The sequence below is a fragment of the Balaenoptera ricei genome, chromosome X (genome assembly GCF_028023285.1).
Source record: "Balaenoptera ricei isolate mBalRic1 chromosome X, mBalRic1.hap2, whole genome shotgun sequence".
Lineage (NCBI taxonomy): Eukaryota > Metazoa > Chordata > Mammalia > Artiodactyla > Balaenopteridae > Balaenoptera > Balaenoptera ricei.
Window position 1 is genome coordinate 100,865,180 of NC_082660.1, and position 14,984 is coordinate 100,880,163.

At 44.9% G+C, this 14,984-nt stretch overlaps 1 protein-coding gene across 1 annotated transcript in view; it reads right to left on the reverse strand.

The window, feature by feature from the left end:
* TRPC5 (transient receptor potential cation channel subfamily C member 5) overlaps nucleotides 1-14,984 on the reverse strand; it is a 335,394-nt gene that overhangs the window by 119,844 nt on the left and 200,566 nt on the right. The gene's annotated exons all lie outside the window — the stretch shown is intronic.

A 14,984-nucleotide genomic window follows, 5' to 3' on the forward strand; every position in this document is an offset into this window, starting at 1 on the left:
TTTAAAGCCTAGTTATTCAGAAGCCAGGTAGGGGCTAAATACACTTCAGATTTAGTCAGAAACTGGCTGAGGTAGAATCCAGGGCACAAGCATTTTAAAGCGTAGTTATTCAGAAGCCAGGTAGGGGCTAAATCCACTTCAGGTATAGTCAGAAACTGGCTGGGGTAGAATCCAGTGCCTGAGCATTTTAAAGCCTAGTTATTCTGAAGCCAGGTAGGGGCTAAATCCACTTCAGGTTTTGTCAGAAACTGGCTGGGGTAGAATCCAGTGCCTGAGCATTTTAAAGCCTAGTTATTCTGAAGTCAGGTAGGGGATAAATCCACTTCAGATTCAGTCAGAAACTGGATGGGGTAGAATCCAGGGCCTGAGCATTTTAAAGCCTAGTTATTCAGAAGCCAGGTAGGGGCTAAATCCACTTCAGATTCAGTCAGAAACTGGATGGGGTGGAATCCAGGGCCTGAGCATTTTAAAGCCTAGTAACTCAGAAGCCAGGTAGGGGCTAAATCCACTTCAGATTTAGTCACAAACTGGCTGGGGTAAAATTTAGGGCCAAAGCATTTTAAAGCCTAATTATTCAGAAGCCAGGTAGAGGCTAAATCCACTTCAGATTTAGTCAGAAACTGGCTGGGGTAGAATCCAGGGCCTAAGCATTTTAAAGCTTAGTTATTCAGAAGCTAGGTAGGGGCTAAATGCACTTCAGATTTAGTCAGAAACTGGCTGGGGTAGAATCCAGGGCCTTAGCATTTTAAAGCCTAGTTATTCTGAAGTCAGGTAGGGGCTAAATCCACTTCAGATTTAGTCAGAAACTACCTGAAGTAGAATCCAGGGCCTAAGCATTTTAAAGCCTAGTTATTCAGAATCCAGGTAGGGGCTAAATCCACTTCAGATTTAGTCAGAACCTGGCTGAGGTAGAATCCAGGGCACAAGCATTTTAAAGCCTAGTTATTCTGAAGCCAGGTAGGGGATAAATCCACTTCAGATTTAGTCAGAAACTGGCTGGGGTAGAATCCAGGGCCTGAGCATTTTAAAGCCTAGTTATTCAGAAGCCAGGTAGGGGCTAAATCCACTTCAGATTCAGTCAGAAACTGGCTGGGGTAAAATTTAGGGCCTAAGCATTTTATAGCGTAGTTATTCAGAAGGCAGGTAGGGGCTAAATCCACTTCAGATTTAGTCAGGAGCTGGCTGAAGGAGAATCCAGGGCCTAAGCATTTTAAAGCCTAGTTATTCAGAAGCCAGGTAGGGGCTAAATCCACTTCAGATTTAGTCAGAAACTGGATGGGGTGGAATCCAGGGCCTGAGCATTTTAAAGCCTAGTAAATCAGAAGCCAGGTAGGGGCTAAATCCACTTCAGATTTAGTCACACACTGTCTGGGGTAAAATTAAGGGCCAAAGCATTTTAAAGCCTAGTTATACAGAAGCCAGGTAGGGGCTAAATCCACTTCAGGATTAGGCAGAAACTGGCTAGGGTACAATCCAGGGCCTAAGCAATTTAAAGCCTAATTATTCAGAAGCCAGGTAGGGGCTAAATCCACTTCAGATATAGTCAGAAACTAGCTGGGGTAGAATCCAGGGCCTGAGCATTTTAAAGCCTAGTTATTCAGAAGCCAGGTAGGGGCTAAATCCACTTCAGATTTAGTCAGAAACTGGCTGGGGTAGAATCCAGGGCCTGAGCATTTTAAAGCCTAGTTATTCAGAAGCCAGGTAGGGGCTAAATCCACTTCAGATTCAGTCAGAAACTGGCTGGGGTAAAATTTAGGGCCTAAGCATTTTATAGCGTAGTTATTCAGAAGGCAGGTAGGGGCTAAATCCACTTCAGATTTAGTCAGGAGCTGGCTGAAGAAGAATCCAGGGCCTAAGCATTTTAAAGCCTAGTTATTCAGAAGCCAGGTAGGGGCTAAATCCACTTCAGATTCAGTCAGAAACTGGATGGGGTGGAATCCAGGGCCTGAGCATTTTAAAGCCTAGTTATTCAGAAGCCAGGTAGTGGCTAAATCCACTTCAGATTTAGCCACAAAGTGGCTGGGACAGAATCGGGGGCCTAAGCATTTTAAAGCCTAGTTATTCAGAAGCCAGGTTGGGTCTAAATCCACTTCAGATTTAGTCAGAAACTGGCTGGGGTAGAATCCAGGGCCTAAGCATTTTAAAGCCTAGTTATTCACAAGCCAAGTAGGGGATAAATCCAGTTCAGGTTTTGTCAGAAACTGGCTGGGGTAAAATTTAGGGCCCAAGCATTTTAAAGCCTAGTTATTCAGAAGCCAGGTAGGGGCAAATTCACTTCAGGTTTTGTCAGAAACTGGCTGGGGAAGAATCCAGGGCCTAAGCATTTTAAAGCCTAGTTATTCAGAAGCTAGGTAGGGGCTAAATGCACTTCAGATTTAGTCAGAAACTGGCTGGGGTGGAATCCAGGGCCTGAGCATTTTAAAGCCTAGTTATTCAGAAGCCAGGTAGGGGCTAAATCCACTTCAGATTCAGTCAGAAACTGGTTGGTGTAGAATCCAGGGCCTGAGCATTTTAAAGCCTAGGTATTCAGAAGGCAGGTAGGGGCAAAATGCAGTTCAGGTTTTGTCAGAAACTGGCTGGGGTAAAATTTAGGGCCTAAGCATTTTAAAGCCTAGTTACTCAGAAGGCAGGTAGGGGCTAAATCCACTTCAGGTTTTGTCAGAAACTGGCTGGGGTAGAATCCGGGGCCTGAGCATTTTAAAGCCTAGTTACTCAGAAGGCAGGTAGGGGCTAAATCCACTTCAGGTTTTGTCAGAAACTGGCTGGGGTAGAATCCGGGGCCTGAGCATTTTAAAGCCTAGTTATTCTGAAGTCAGGTAGGGGATAAATCCACTTCAGGTTTAGGCAGAAACTGGCTAGGGTAGAATCCAGCGCCTAAGCATTTTAAAGCCTAATTATTCAGAAGCCAGGTAGGGGCTAAATCCACTTCAGGTTTTCTCAGAAACTGGCTGGGGAAGAATCCAGGGCCTAAGCAATTTAAAGCCTAGTTATTCAGAAGCCAGGTAGGGGCTAAATGCACATAGGATTTAGTCAGAAACTGGCTGGGGTAGAATCCAGGGCCTAAGCATTTTAAAGCCTAGTTATTCAGAAGCTAGGTAGGGGCTAAATCCACTTCAGATTTAGTCAGAAACTGACTGGGGTAGAATCCAGGGCCTGAGAATTTTAAAGCCTAGTAATTCAGAAGCCAGGTAGGGGCTAAATCCACTTCAGATTTAGTCACAAACTGGCTGGGGTAAAATTTAGGGCCAAAGCACTTTAAAGCCTAGTTATACAGAAGCCAGGTAGGGGTTAAATCCACTTCAGGTTTAGGCAGAAACTGGCTAGGGTAGAATCCAGGGCCTAAGCATTTTAAAGCCTAGTTATTCAGAAGCCAGGTGGGGGCTAAATCCACTTCGGATTCAGTCAGAAACTGGCTGGGGTAGAATCCAGGGCCTAAGCATTTTAAAGCCTAGTTATTCAGAAGCCAGGTAGGGGCTAAATCCACTTCAGGTATAGTCAGAAACTGGCTGGGGTAGAATCCAGGGCCTAAGCATTTTAAAGCCTAGTTATTCAGAAGCCAGGTAGGGGCTAAATCCACTTCAGGTATAGTCAGAAACTGGCTGGGGTAGAATCCAGGGCCTCAGCATTTTAAAGCCCAGTTATTCTGAAGCCAGGTAGGGGCTAAATCCACTTCAGGTTTTGTCAGAAACTGTCTGGGGTAGAATCCAGGGCCTGAGCATTTTAAAGCCTAGTTATTCAGAAGCTAGGTAGGGGCTCAATGCACTTCAGATTTTGTCAGAAACTGGCTGAGGTAGAATCCAGGGCCTAAGCATTTTAAAGCCTAGTTATTCAGAAGCCAGGTAGGGGCTAAATCCACTTCAGGTTTTGTCAGAAACTGGCTGGGGAAGAATCCAGGGCCTAAGCATTTTAAAGCCTAGTTATTCAGAAGCAAGGTAGGGGCTAAATGCACTTCAGATTTAGTCAGAAACTGGCTGGGGTAGAATCCAGGGCCTAAGCATTTTAAAGCCTAGTTATTCAGAAGCCAGGTAGGGGCTAAATCCACTTTAGATTTAGTCAAAAACTGGCTGGGGAAGAATCCAGGGCCTAAACTTTTTAAAGCCTAATTATTCAGAAGCCAGGTAGGGGATAAATCCACTTCAGATTCAGTCAGAAACTAGCTGAAGTAGAATCCAGGGCCTAAGCATTTTAAAGCCTAGTTATTCAGAAGCCAGTTAGGGGCTAAATGCACATAGGATTTAGTCAGAAACTGGCTGGGGTAGAATCCAGGGCCTAAGCATTTTAAAGCCTAGTTATTCAGAAGCTAGGTAGGGGCTAAATGCACTTCAGATTTAGTCAGAAACTGGCTGGGGTAGAATCCAGGGCCTTAGCATTTTAAAGCCTAGTTATTCTGAAGCCAGGTAGGGGCTAAATCCACTTCAGATTTAGTCAGAAACTGGCTGGGGTAGAATCCAGGGCCTAAGCATTTTAAAGCCTAGTTATTCTGAAGCCAGGTAGGGGCTAAATCCACTTCAGATTCAGTCAGAAACAGGTTGGTGTAGAATCCAGGGCCTGAGCATTTTAAAGCCTAGTTATTCAGAAGACAGGTAGGGGCTAAATCCACTTCAGATTTAGTCAGAAACTGGCTGGGGTAGAATCCAGGGCCTAAACTTTTTAAACCCTAATTATTCAGAAGCCAGTTAGGGGCTAAATCCACTTCAGATTTAGTCAGAAACTAGCTGAAGTAGAATCCAGGGCCTAAGCATTTTAAAGCCTAGTTATTCAGAAGCCAAGTAGGGGCTAAATCCACTTCAGATTTAGTCAGAACCTGGCTGAGGTAGAATCCAGGGCACAAGCATTTTAAAGCCTAGTTATTCAGAAGCCAGGTAGGGGCAAATTCACTTAAGGTTTTGTCAGAAACTGGCTGGGGAAGAATCCAGGGCCTAAGCATTTTAAAGCCTAGTTATTCAGAAGCCAGGTAGGGGCTAAATACACTTCAGATTTAGTCAGAAACTGGCTGAGGTAGAATCCAGGGCACAAGCATTTTAAAGCCTAGTTATTCAGAAGCCAGGTAGGGGCTAAATCCACTTCAGATTTAGTCAAACTGGCTGGGGTAGAATCCAGGGCCTGAGCATTTTAAAGCCTAGTTATTCTGAAGCCAGGTAGGGGCTAAATCCACTTCAGGTTTTGTCAGAAACTGGCTGAGGTGGGATCCTGGGCCTAAGCACTTTAAAGCCTAGTTATTCTGAAGTCAGGTAGGGGATAAATCCACTTCATATTCAGTCAGAAACTGGATGGGGAAGAATCCAGGGCCTGAGCATTTTAAAGCCTAGTTATTCAGAAGCCAGGTAGGGGCTAAATCCACTTCAGATTCAGTCAGAAACTGGATGGGGTGGAATCCAGGGCCTGAGCATTTTAAAGCCTAGTAACTCAGAAGCCAGGTAGGGGCTAAATCCACTTCAGATTTAGTCAGAAACTGGCTGGGGTAGAATCCAGGGCCTAAGCATTTTAAAGCCTAGTTATTCAGATGCTAGGTAGGGGCTAAATGCACTTCAGATTTAGTCAGAAACTGGCTGGGGTAGAATCCAGGGCCTTAGCATTTTAAAGCCTAGTTATTCTGAAGTCAGGTAGGGGCTAAATCCACTTCAGATTCAGTCAGTTACTGGCTGGGGTAGAATCCAGGGCCTAAGCATTTTAAAGCCTAGTTATTCTGAAGCCAGGTAGGGGCTAAATCCACTTCAGATTCAGTCAGAAACAGGTTGGTGTAGAATCCAGGGCATAAGCATTTTAAAGCCTAGTTATTCAGAAGACAGGTAGGGGCTAAATCCACTTCAGGTTTAGTCAGAATCTGGCTGGGGTAGAATCCAGGGCCTGAGCATTTTAAAGCCTAGTCATTCAGAAGCCAGGTAATGGCTAAATCCACTTCAGATTTAGCCAGAAAGTGGCTGGGACAGAATCGGGGGCCTAAGCATTTTAAAGCCTAGTTATTCAGAAGCCAGGTAGGGGCTAAATCCACTTCAGGTATAGTCACAAACTGGCTGGGGTAGAATCCAGGGCCTCAGCATTTTAAAGCCCAGTTATTCTGAAGCCAGGTAGGGGCTAAATATACTTCAGATTTAGTCAGAAACTGGCTGAGGTAGAATCCAGGGCACAAGCATTTTAAAGCCTAGTTATTCAGAAGCCAGGTAGGGGCTAAATCCACTTCAGATTTAGTCAGAAACTGGCTGGGGTAGAATCCAGGAACTGAGCATTTTAAAGCCTAGTTATTCTGAAGCCAGGTAGGGGCTAAATCCACTTCAGGTTTTGTCAGAAACTGGCTGAGGTAGGATCCAGGGCCTAAGCACTTTAAAGCCTAGTTATTCAGAAGCCAGCTAGGGGCTAAATCCACTTCAGATTCAGTCAGAAACTGGATGGGGTGGAATCCAGGGCCTGAGCATTTTAAAGCCTAGTAACTCAGAAGCCAGGTAGGGGCTAAATCCACTTCAGATTTAGTCACACACTGGCTGGGGTAAAATTTAGGGCCAAAGCATTTTAAAGCCTAGTTATACAGAAGCCAGGTAGGGGCTAAATCCACTTCAGGATTAGGCAGAAACTGGCTAGGGTACAATCCAGGGCCTAAGCATTTTAAAGCCTAATTATTCAGAAGCCAGGTAGGGGCTAAATCCACTTCAGATTTAGTCAGAAACTAGCTGGGGTAGAATCCAGGGCCTGAGCATTTTAAAGCCTAGTTATTCAGAAGCCAGGTAGGGGCTAAATCCACTTCAGATTTAGTCAGAAACTGGCTGGGGTAGAATCAAGGGCCTGAGCATTTTAAAGCCTAGTTATTCAGAAGCCAGGTAGGGGCTAAATCCACTTCAGATTCAGTCAGAAACTGGATGGGGTGGAATCCAGGGCCTGAGCATTTTAAAGCCTAGTCATTCAGAAGCCAGGTAATGGCTAAATCCACTTCAGATTTAGCCAGAAAGTGGCTGGGACAGAATCGGGGGCCTAAGCATTTTAAAGCCTAGTTATTCAGAAGCCAGGTTGGGTCTAAATCCACTTCAGATTTAGTCAGAAACTGGCTGGGGTAGAATCCAGGGCCTAAGCATTTTAAAGCCTAGTTATTCAGAAGCCAGGTAGGGGCTAAATGCACTTCAGATTTAGTCAGAAATTGGCTGGGTTAGAATCCGGGGCCTAAGTATTTTAAAGCCTAGTTATTCAGCAGCCAGGTAGGGGATAAATCCAGTTCAGGTTTTTTCAGAAACTGGCTGGGGTAAAATTTAGGGCCCGAGCATTTTAAAGCCTAGTTATTCAGAAGCCAGGTAGGGGATAAATCCACTTCAGATTTAGTCAAAAACTGGCTGAGGTAGAATCCAGGGCCTGAGCATTTTAAAGCCTAGTTATTCAGAAGCCAGGTAGGGGCAAATTCACTTCAGGTTTTGTCAGAAACTGGCTGGGGAAGAATCCAGGGCCTAAGCTTTTTAAAGCCTAGTTATTCAGAAGCTAGGTAGGGGCTAAATGCACTTCAGATTTAGTCAGAAACTGGCTGGGGTAGAATCCAGGGCCTGAGCATTTTAAAGCCTAGTTATTCAGAAGCCAGGTAGGGGCTAAATCCACTTCAGATTCAGTCAGAAACTGGCTGGGGTGGAATCCAGGGCCTGAGCATTTTAAAGCCTAGTTATTCAGAAGCCAGGTAGGGGCTAAATCCACTTCAGATTCAGTCAGAAACTGGTTGGTGTAGAATCCAGGGCCTAAGCATTTTAAAGCCTAGTTATTCAGAAGCCAGGTAGGGGCTAAATCCACCACTTCAGATTTAGTCAGAACCTGGCTGCGGTAGAATCCAGGGCCTAAGCATTTTAAAGCTTAGTTATTGAGAAGCCAGGTAGGAGCTAAATCCACTTCAGATTTAGTCAGAAACTGGCTGGGGTGGAATCCAGGGCCTGAGCATTTTAAAGCCTAGTTATTCAGAAGCCAGGTGGGGGCTAAATCCACTTCGGATTCAGTCAGAAACTGGCTGGGGTAGAATCCAGGGCCTAAGCATTTTAGAGCCTAGTTATTCAGAAGCTAGGTAGGGGCTAAATCCACTTCACATTCAGTCAAATCCTGGCTGAGGTAGAATCCAGGGCCCAAGCATTTTAAAGCCTAGTTATTCAGAAGCCAGTTAGGGGCTAAATCCACTTCAGATTTAGTCAGAAAATAGCTGAAGTAGAATCCAGGGCCTAAGCATTTTAAAGCCTAGTTATTCAGAAGCCAGGTAGGGGATAAATCCACTTCAGATTCAGTCAGAAACTGGCTGGGGTAGAATCCAGGGCCTAAGCATTTTAAAGCCTAGTTATTCAGAAGCCAGGTAGGGGCAAATTCACTTCAGGTTTTGTCAGAAACTGGCTGGGGAAGAATCCAGGGCCTAAGCATTTTAAAGCCTAGTTATTCAGAAGCCAGGTAGGGGCTAAATACACTTCAGATTTAGTCAGAAACTGGCTGAGGTAGAATCCAGGGCACAAGCATTTTAAAGCCTAGTTATTCAGAAGCCAGGTAGGGGCTAAATCCACTTCAGGTATAGTCAGAAACTGGCTGGGGTAGAATCCAGTGCCTGAGCATTTTAAAGCCTAGTTATTCTGAAGCCAGGTAGGGGCTAAATCCACTTCAGGTTTTGTCAGAAACTGGCTGGGGTAGAATCCGGGGCCTGAGCATTTTAAAGCCTAGTTATTCTGAAGTCAGGTAGGGGATAAATCCACTTCAGATTCAGTCAGAAACTGGATGGGGTAGAATCCAGGGCCTGAGCATTTTAAAGCCTAGTTATTCAGAAGCCAGGTAGGGGCTAAATCCACTTCAGATTCAGTCAGAAACTGGATGTGGTGGAATCCAGGGCCTGAGCATTTTAAAGCCTAGTAACTCAGAAGCCAGGTAGGGGCTAAATCCACTTCAGATTTAGTCACAAACTGGCTGGGGTAAAATTTAGGGCCAAAGCATTTTAAAGCCTAATTATTCAGAAGCCAGGTAGAGGCTAAATCCACTTCAGATTTAGTCAGAAACTGGCTGGGGTAGAATCCAGGGCCTAAGCATTTTAAAGCTTAGTTATTCAGAAGCTAGGTAGGGGCTAAATGCACTTCAGATTTAGTCAGAAACTGGCTGGGGTAGAATCCAGGGCCTTAGCATTTTAAAGCCTAGTTATTCTGAAGTCAGGTAGGGGCTAAATCCACTTCAGATTTAGTCAGAAACTAGCTGAAGTAGAATCCAGGGCCTAAGCATTTTAAAGCCTAGTTATTCAGAATCCAGGTAGGGGCTAAATCCACTTCAGATTTAGTCAGAACCTGGCTGAGGTAGAATCCAGGGCACAAGCATTTTAAAGCCTAGTTATTCAGAAGCCAGGTAGGGGCAAATTCACTTCAGGTTTTGTGAGAAACTGGCTGGGGAAGAATCCAGGGCCTAAGCATTTTAAAGCCTAGTTATTCAGAAGCCAGGTAGGGGCTAAATACACTTCAGATTTAGTCAGAAACTGGCTGAGGTAGAATCCAGGGCACAAGCATTTTAAAGCCTAGTTATTCAGAAGCCAGGTAGGGGCTAAATCCACTTCAGATTTAGTCAGAAACTGGCTGGGGTAGAATCCAGGAACTGAGCATTTTAAAGCCTAGTTATTCTGAAGCCAGGTAGGGGCTAAATCCACTTCAGGTTTTGTCAGAAACTGGCTGAGGTAGGATCCAGGGCCTAAGCATTTTAAAGCCTAGTTATTCAGAAGCCAGGTAGGGGCTAAATCCACTTCAGATTCAGTCAGAAACTGGATGGGGTGGAATCCAGGGCCTGAGCATTTTAAAGCCTAGTCAATCAGAAGCCAGGTAGGGGCTAAATCCACTTCAGATTTAGTCACACACTGTCTGGGGTAAAATTTAGGGCCAAAGTATTTTAAAGCCTAGTTATTCTGAAGCCAGGTAGGGGCTAAATCCACTTCAGGATTAGGCAGAAACTGGCTAGGGTACAATCCAGGGCCTAAGCATTTTAAAGCCTAATTATTCAGAAGCCAGTTAGGGGCTAAATCCACTTCAGATATAGTCAGAAACTAGCTGGGGTAGAATCCAGGGCCTGAGCATTTTAAAGCCTAGTTATTCAGAAGCCAGGTAGGGGATAAATCCACTTCAGATTTAGTCAGAAACTGGCTGGGGTAGAATCCAGGGCCTGAGCATTTTAAAGCCTAGTTATTCAGAAGCCAGGTAGGGGCTAAATCCACTTCAGATTCAGTCAGAAACTGGCTGGGGTAAAATTTAGGGCCTAAGCATTTTATAGCGTAGTTATTCAGAAGGCAGGTAGGGGCTAAATCCACTTCAGATTTAGTCAGGAGCTGGCTGAAGGAGAATCCAGGGCCTAAGCATTTTAAAGCCTAGTTATTCAGAAGCCAGGTAGGGGCTAAATCCACTTCAGATTTAGTCAGAAACTGGATGGGGTGGAATCCAGGGCCTGAGCATTTTAAAGCCTAGTAAATCAGAAGCCAGGTAGGGGCTAAATCCACTTCAGATTTAGTCACACACTGTCTGGGGTAAAATTTAGGGCCAAAGCATTTTAAAGCCTAGTTATACAGAAGCCAGGTAGGGGCTAAATCCACTTCAGGATTAGGCAGAAACTGGCTAGGGTACAATCCAGGGCCTAAGCATTTTAAAGCCTAATTATTCAGAAGCCAGGTAGGGGCTAAATCCACTTCAGATATAGTCAGAAACTAGCTGGGGTAGAATCCAGGGCCTGAGCATTTTAAAGCCTAGTTATTCAGAAGCCAGGTAGGGGCTAAATCCACTTCAGATTTAGTCAGAAACTGGCTGGGGTAGAATCCAGGGCCTGAGCATTTTAAAGCCTAGTTATTCAGAAGCCAGGTAGGGGCTAAATCCACTTCAGATTCAGTCAGAAACTGGCTGGGGTAAAATTTAGGGCCTAAGCATTTTATAGCGTAGTTATTCAGAAGGCAGGTAGGGGCTAAATCCACTTCAGATTTAGTCAGGAGCTGGCTGAAGAAGAATCCAGGGCCTAAGCATTTTAAAGCCTAGTTATTCAGAAGCCAGGTAGGGGCTAAATCCACTTCAGATTCAGTCAGAAACTGGATGGGGTGGAATCCAGGGCCTGAGCATTTTAAAGCCTAGTTATTCAGAAGCCAGGTAGTGGCTAAATCCACTTCAGATTTAGCCACAAAGTGGCTGGGACAGAATCGGGGGCCTAAGCATTTTAAAGCCTAGTTATTCAGAAGCCAGGTTGGGTCTAAATCCACTTCAGATTTAGTCAGAAACTGGCTGGGGTAGAATCCAGGGCCTAAGCATTTTAAAGCCTAGTTATTCAGAAGCCAGGTAGGGGCTAAATCCACTTCAGATTTAGTCAGAAATTGGCTGGGTTAGAATCCGGGGCCTAAGTATTTTAAAGCCTAGTTATTCAGCAGCCAGGTAGGGGCTAAATGCACTTCAGATTCAGTCAGAAACTGGCTGAGGTGGAATCCAGGGCCTGAGCATTTTAAAGCCTAGTTATTCAGAAGCCAGTTAGGGGCTAAATGCACATAGGATTTAGTCAGAAACTGGCTGGGGTAGAATCCAGGGCCTAAGCATTTTAAAGCCTAGTTATTCAGAAGCTAGGTAGGGGCTAAATGCACTTCAGATTTAGTCAGAAACTGGCTGGGGTAGAATCCAGGGCCTTAGCATTTTAAAGCCTAGTTATTCTGAAGCCAGGTAGGGGCTAAATCCACTTCAGATTTAGTCAGAAACTGGCTGGGGTAGAATCCAGGGCCTAAGCATTTTAAAGCCTAGTTATTCTGAAGCCAGGTAGGGGCTAAATCCACTTCAGATTCAGTCAGAAACAGGTTGGTGTAGAATCCAGGGCCTGAGCATTTTAAAGCCTAGTTATTCAGAAGACAGGTAGGGGCTAAATCCACTTCAGATTTAGTCAGAAACTGGCTGGGGTAGAATCCAGGGCCTAAACTTTTTAAACCCTAATTATTCAGAAGCCAGTTAGGGGCTAAATCCACTTCAGATTTAGTCAGAAACTAGCTGAAGTAGAATCCAGGGCCTAAGCATTTTAAAGCCTAGTTATTCAGAAGCCAAGTAGGGGCTAAATCCACTTCAGATTTAGTCAGAACCTGGCTGAGGTAGAATCCAGGGCACAAGCATTTTAAAGCCTAGTTATTCAGAAGCCAGGTAGGGGCAAATTCACTTAAGGTTTTGTCAGAAACTGGCTGGGGAAGAATCCAGGGCCTAAGCATTTTAAAGCCTAGTTATTCAGAAGCCAGGTAGGGGCTAAATACACTTCAGATTTAGTCAGAAACTGGCTGAGGTAGAATCCAGGGCACAAGCATTTTAAAGCCTAGTTATTCAGAAGCCAGGTAGGGGCTAAATCCACTTCAGATTTAGTCAAACTGGCTGGGGTAGAATCCAGGGCCTGAGCATTTTAAAGCCTAGTTATTCTGAAGCCAGGTAGGGGCTAAATCCACTTCAGGTTTTGTCAGAAACTGGCTGAGGTGGGATCCTGGGCCTAAGCACTTTAAAGCCTAGTTATTCTGAAGTCAGGTAGGGGATAAATCCACTTCATATTCAGTCAGAAACTGGATGGGGAAGAATCCAGGGCCTGAGCATTTTAAAGCCTAGTTATTCAGAAGCCAGGTAGGGGCTAAATCCACTTCAGATTCAGTCAGAAACTGGATGGGGTGGAATCCAGGGCCTGAGCATTTTAAAGCCTAGTAACTCAGAAGCCAGGTAGGGGCTAAATCCACTTCAGATTTAGTCAGAAACTGGCTGGGGTAGAATCCAGGGCCTAAGCATTTTAAAGCCTAGTTATTCAGATGCTAGGTAGGGGCTAAATGCACTTCAGATTTAGTCAGAAACTGGCTGGGGTAGAATCCAGGGCCTTAGCATTTTAAAGCCTAGTTATTCTGAAGTCAGGTAGGGGCTAAATCCACTTCAGATTCAGTCAGTTACTGGCTGGGGTAGAATCCAGGGCCTAAGCATTTTAAAGCCTAGTTATTCTGAAGCCAGGTAGGGGCTAAATCCACTTCAGATTCAGTCAGAAACAGGTTGGTGTAGAATCCAGGGCATAAGCATTTTAAAGCCTAGTTATTCAGAAGACAGGTAGGGGCTAAATCCACTTCAGGTTTAGTCAGAATCTGGCTGGGGTAGAATCCAGGGCCTGAGCATTTTAAAGCCTAGTCATTCAGAAGCCAGGTAATGGCTAAATCCACTTCAGATTTAGCCAGAAAGTGGCTGGGACAGAATCGGGGGCCTAAGCATTTTAAAGCCTAGTTATTCAGAAGCCAGGTAGGGGCTAAATCCACTTCAGGTATAGTCACAAACTGGCTGGGGTAGAATCCAGGGCCTCAGCATTTTAAAGCCCAGTTATTCTGAAGCCAGGTAGGGGCTAAATATACTTCAGATTTAGTCAGAAACTGGCTGAGGTAGAATCCAGGGCACAAGCATTTTAAAGCCTAGTTATTCAGAAGCCAGGTAGGGGCTAAATCCACTTCAGATTTAGTCAGAAACTGGCTGGGGTAGAATCCAGGAACTGAGCATTTTAAAGCCTAGTTATTCTGAAGCCAGGTAGGGGCTAAATCCACTTCAGGTTTTGTCAGAAACTGGCTGAGGTAGGATCCAGGGCCTAAGCACTTTAAAGCCTAGTTATTCAGAAGCCAGCTAGGGGCTAAATCCACTTCAGATTCAGTCAGAAACTGGATGGGGTGGAATCCAGGGCCTGAGCATTTTAAAGCCTAGTAACTCAGAAGCCAGGTAGGGGCTAAATCCACTTCAGATTTAGTCACACACTGGCTGGGGTAAAATTTAGGGCCAAAGCATTTTAAAGCCTAGTTATACAGAAGCCAGGTAGGGGCTAAATCCACTTCAGGATTAGGCAGAAACTGGCTAGGGTACAATCCAGGGCCTAAGCATTTTAAAGCCTAATTATTCAGAAGCCAGGTAGGGGCTAAATCCACTTCAGATTTAGTCAGAAACTAGCTGGGGTAGAATCCAGGGCCTGAGCATTTTAAAGCCTAGTTATTCAGAAGCCAGGTAGGGGCTAAATCCACTTCAGATTTAGTCAGAAACTGGCTGGGGTAGAATCAAGGGCCTGAGCATTTTAAAGCCTAGTTATTCAGAAGCCAGGTAGGGGCTAAATCCACTTCAGATTCAGTCAGAAACTGGATGGGGTGGAATCCAGGGCCTGAGCATTTTAAAGCCTAGTCATTCAGAAGCCAGGTAATGGCTAAATCCACTTCAGATTTAGCCAGAAAGTGGCTGGGACAGAATCGGGGGCCTAAGCATTTTAAAGCCTAGTTATTCAGAAGCCAGGTTGGGTCTAAATCCACTTCAGATTTAGTCAGAAACTGGCTGGGGTAGAATCCAGGGCCTAAGCATTTTAAAGCCTAGTTATTCAGAAGCCAGGTAGGGGCTAAATGCACTTCAGATTTAGTCAGAAATTGGCTGGGTTAGAATCCGGGGCCTAAGTATTTTAAAGCCTAGTTATTCAGCAGCCAGGTAGGGGATAAATCCAGTTCAGGTTTTTTCAGAAACTGGCTGGGGTAAAATTTAGGGCCCGAGCATTTTAAAGCCTAGTTATTCAGAAGCCAGGTAGGGGATAAATCCACTTCAGATTTAGTCAAAAACTGGCTGAGGTAGAATCCAGGGCCTGAGCATTTTAAAGCCTAGTTATTCAGAAGCCAGGTAGGGGCAAATTCACTTCAGGTTTTGTCAGAAACTGGCTGGGGAAGAATCCAGGGCCTAAGCTTTTTAAAGCCTAGTTATTCAGAAGCTAGGTAGGGGCTAAATGCACTTCAGATTTAGTCAGAAACTGGCTGGGGTAGAATCCAGGGCCTGAGCATTTTAAAGCCTAGTTATTCAGAAGCCAGGTAGGGGCTAAATCCACTTCAGATTCAGTCAGAAACTGGCTGGGGTGGAATCCAGGGCCTGAGCATTTTAAAGCCTAGTTATTCAGAAGCCAGGTAGGGGCTAAATCCACTTCAGATTCAGTCAGAAACTGGTTGGTGTAGAATCCAGGGCCTAAGCATTTTAAAGCCTAGTTATTCA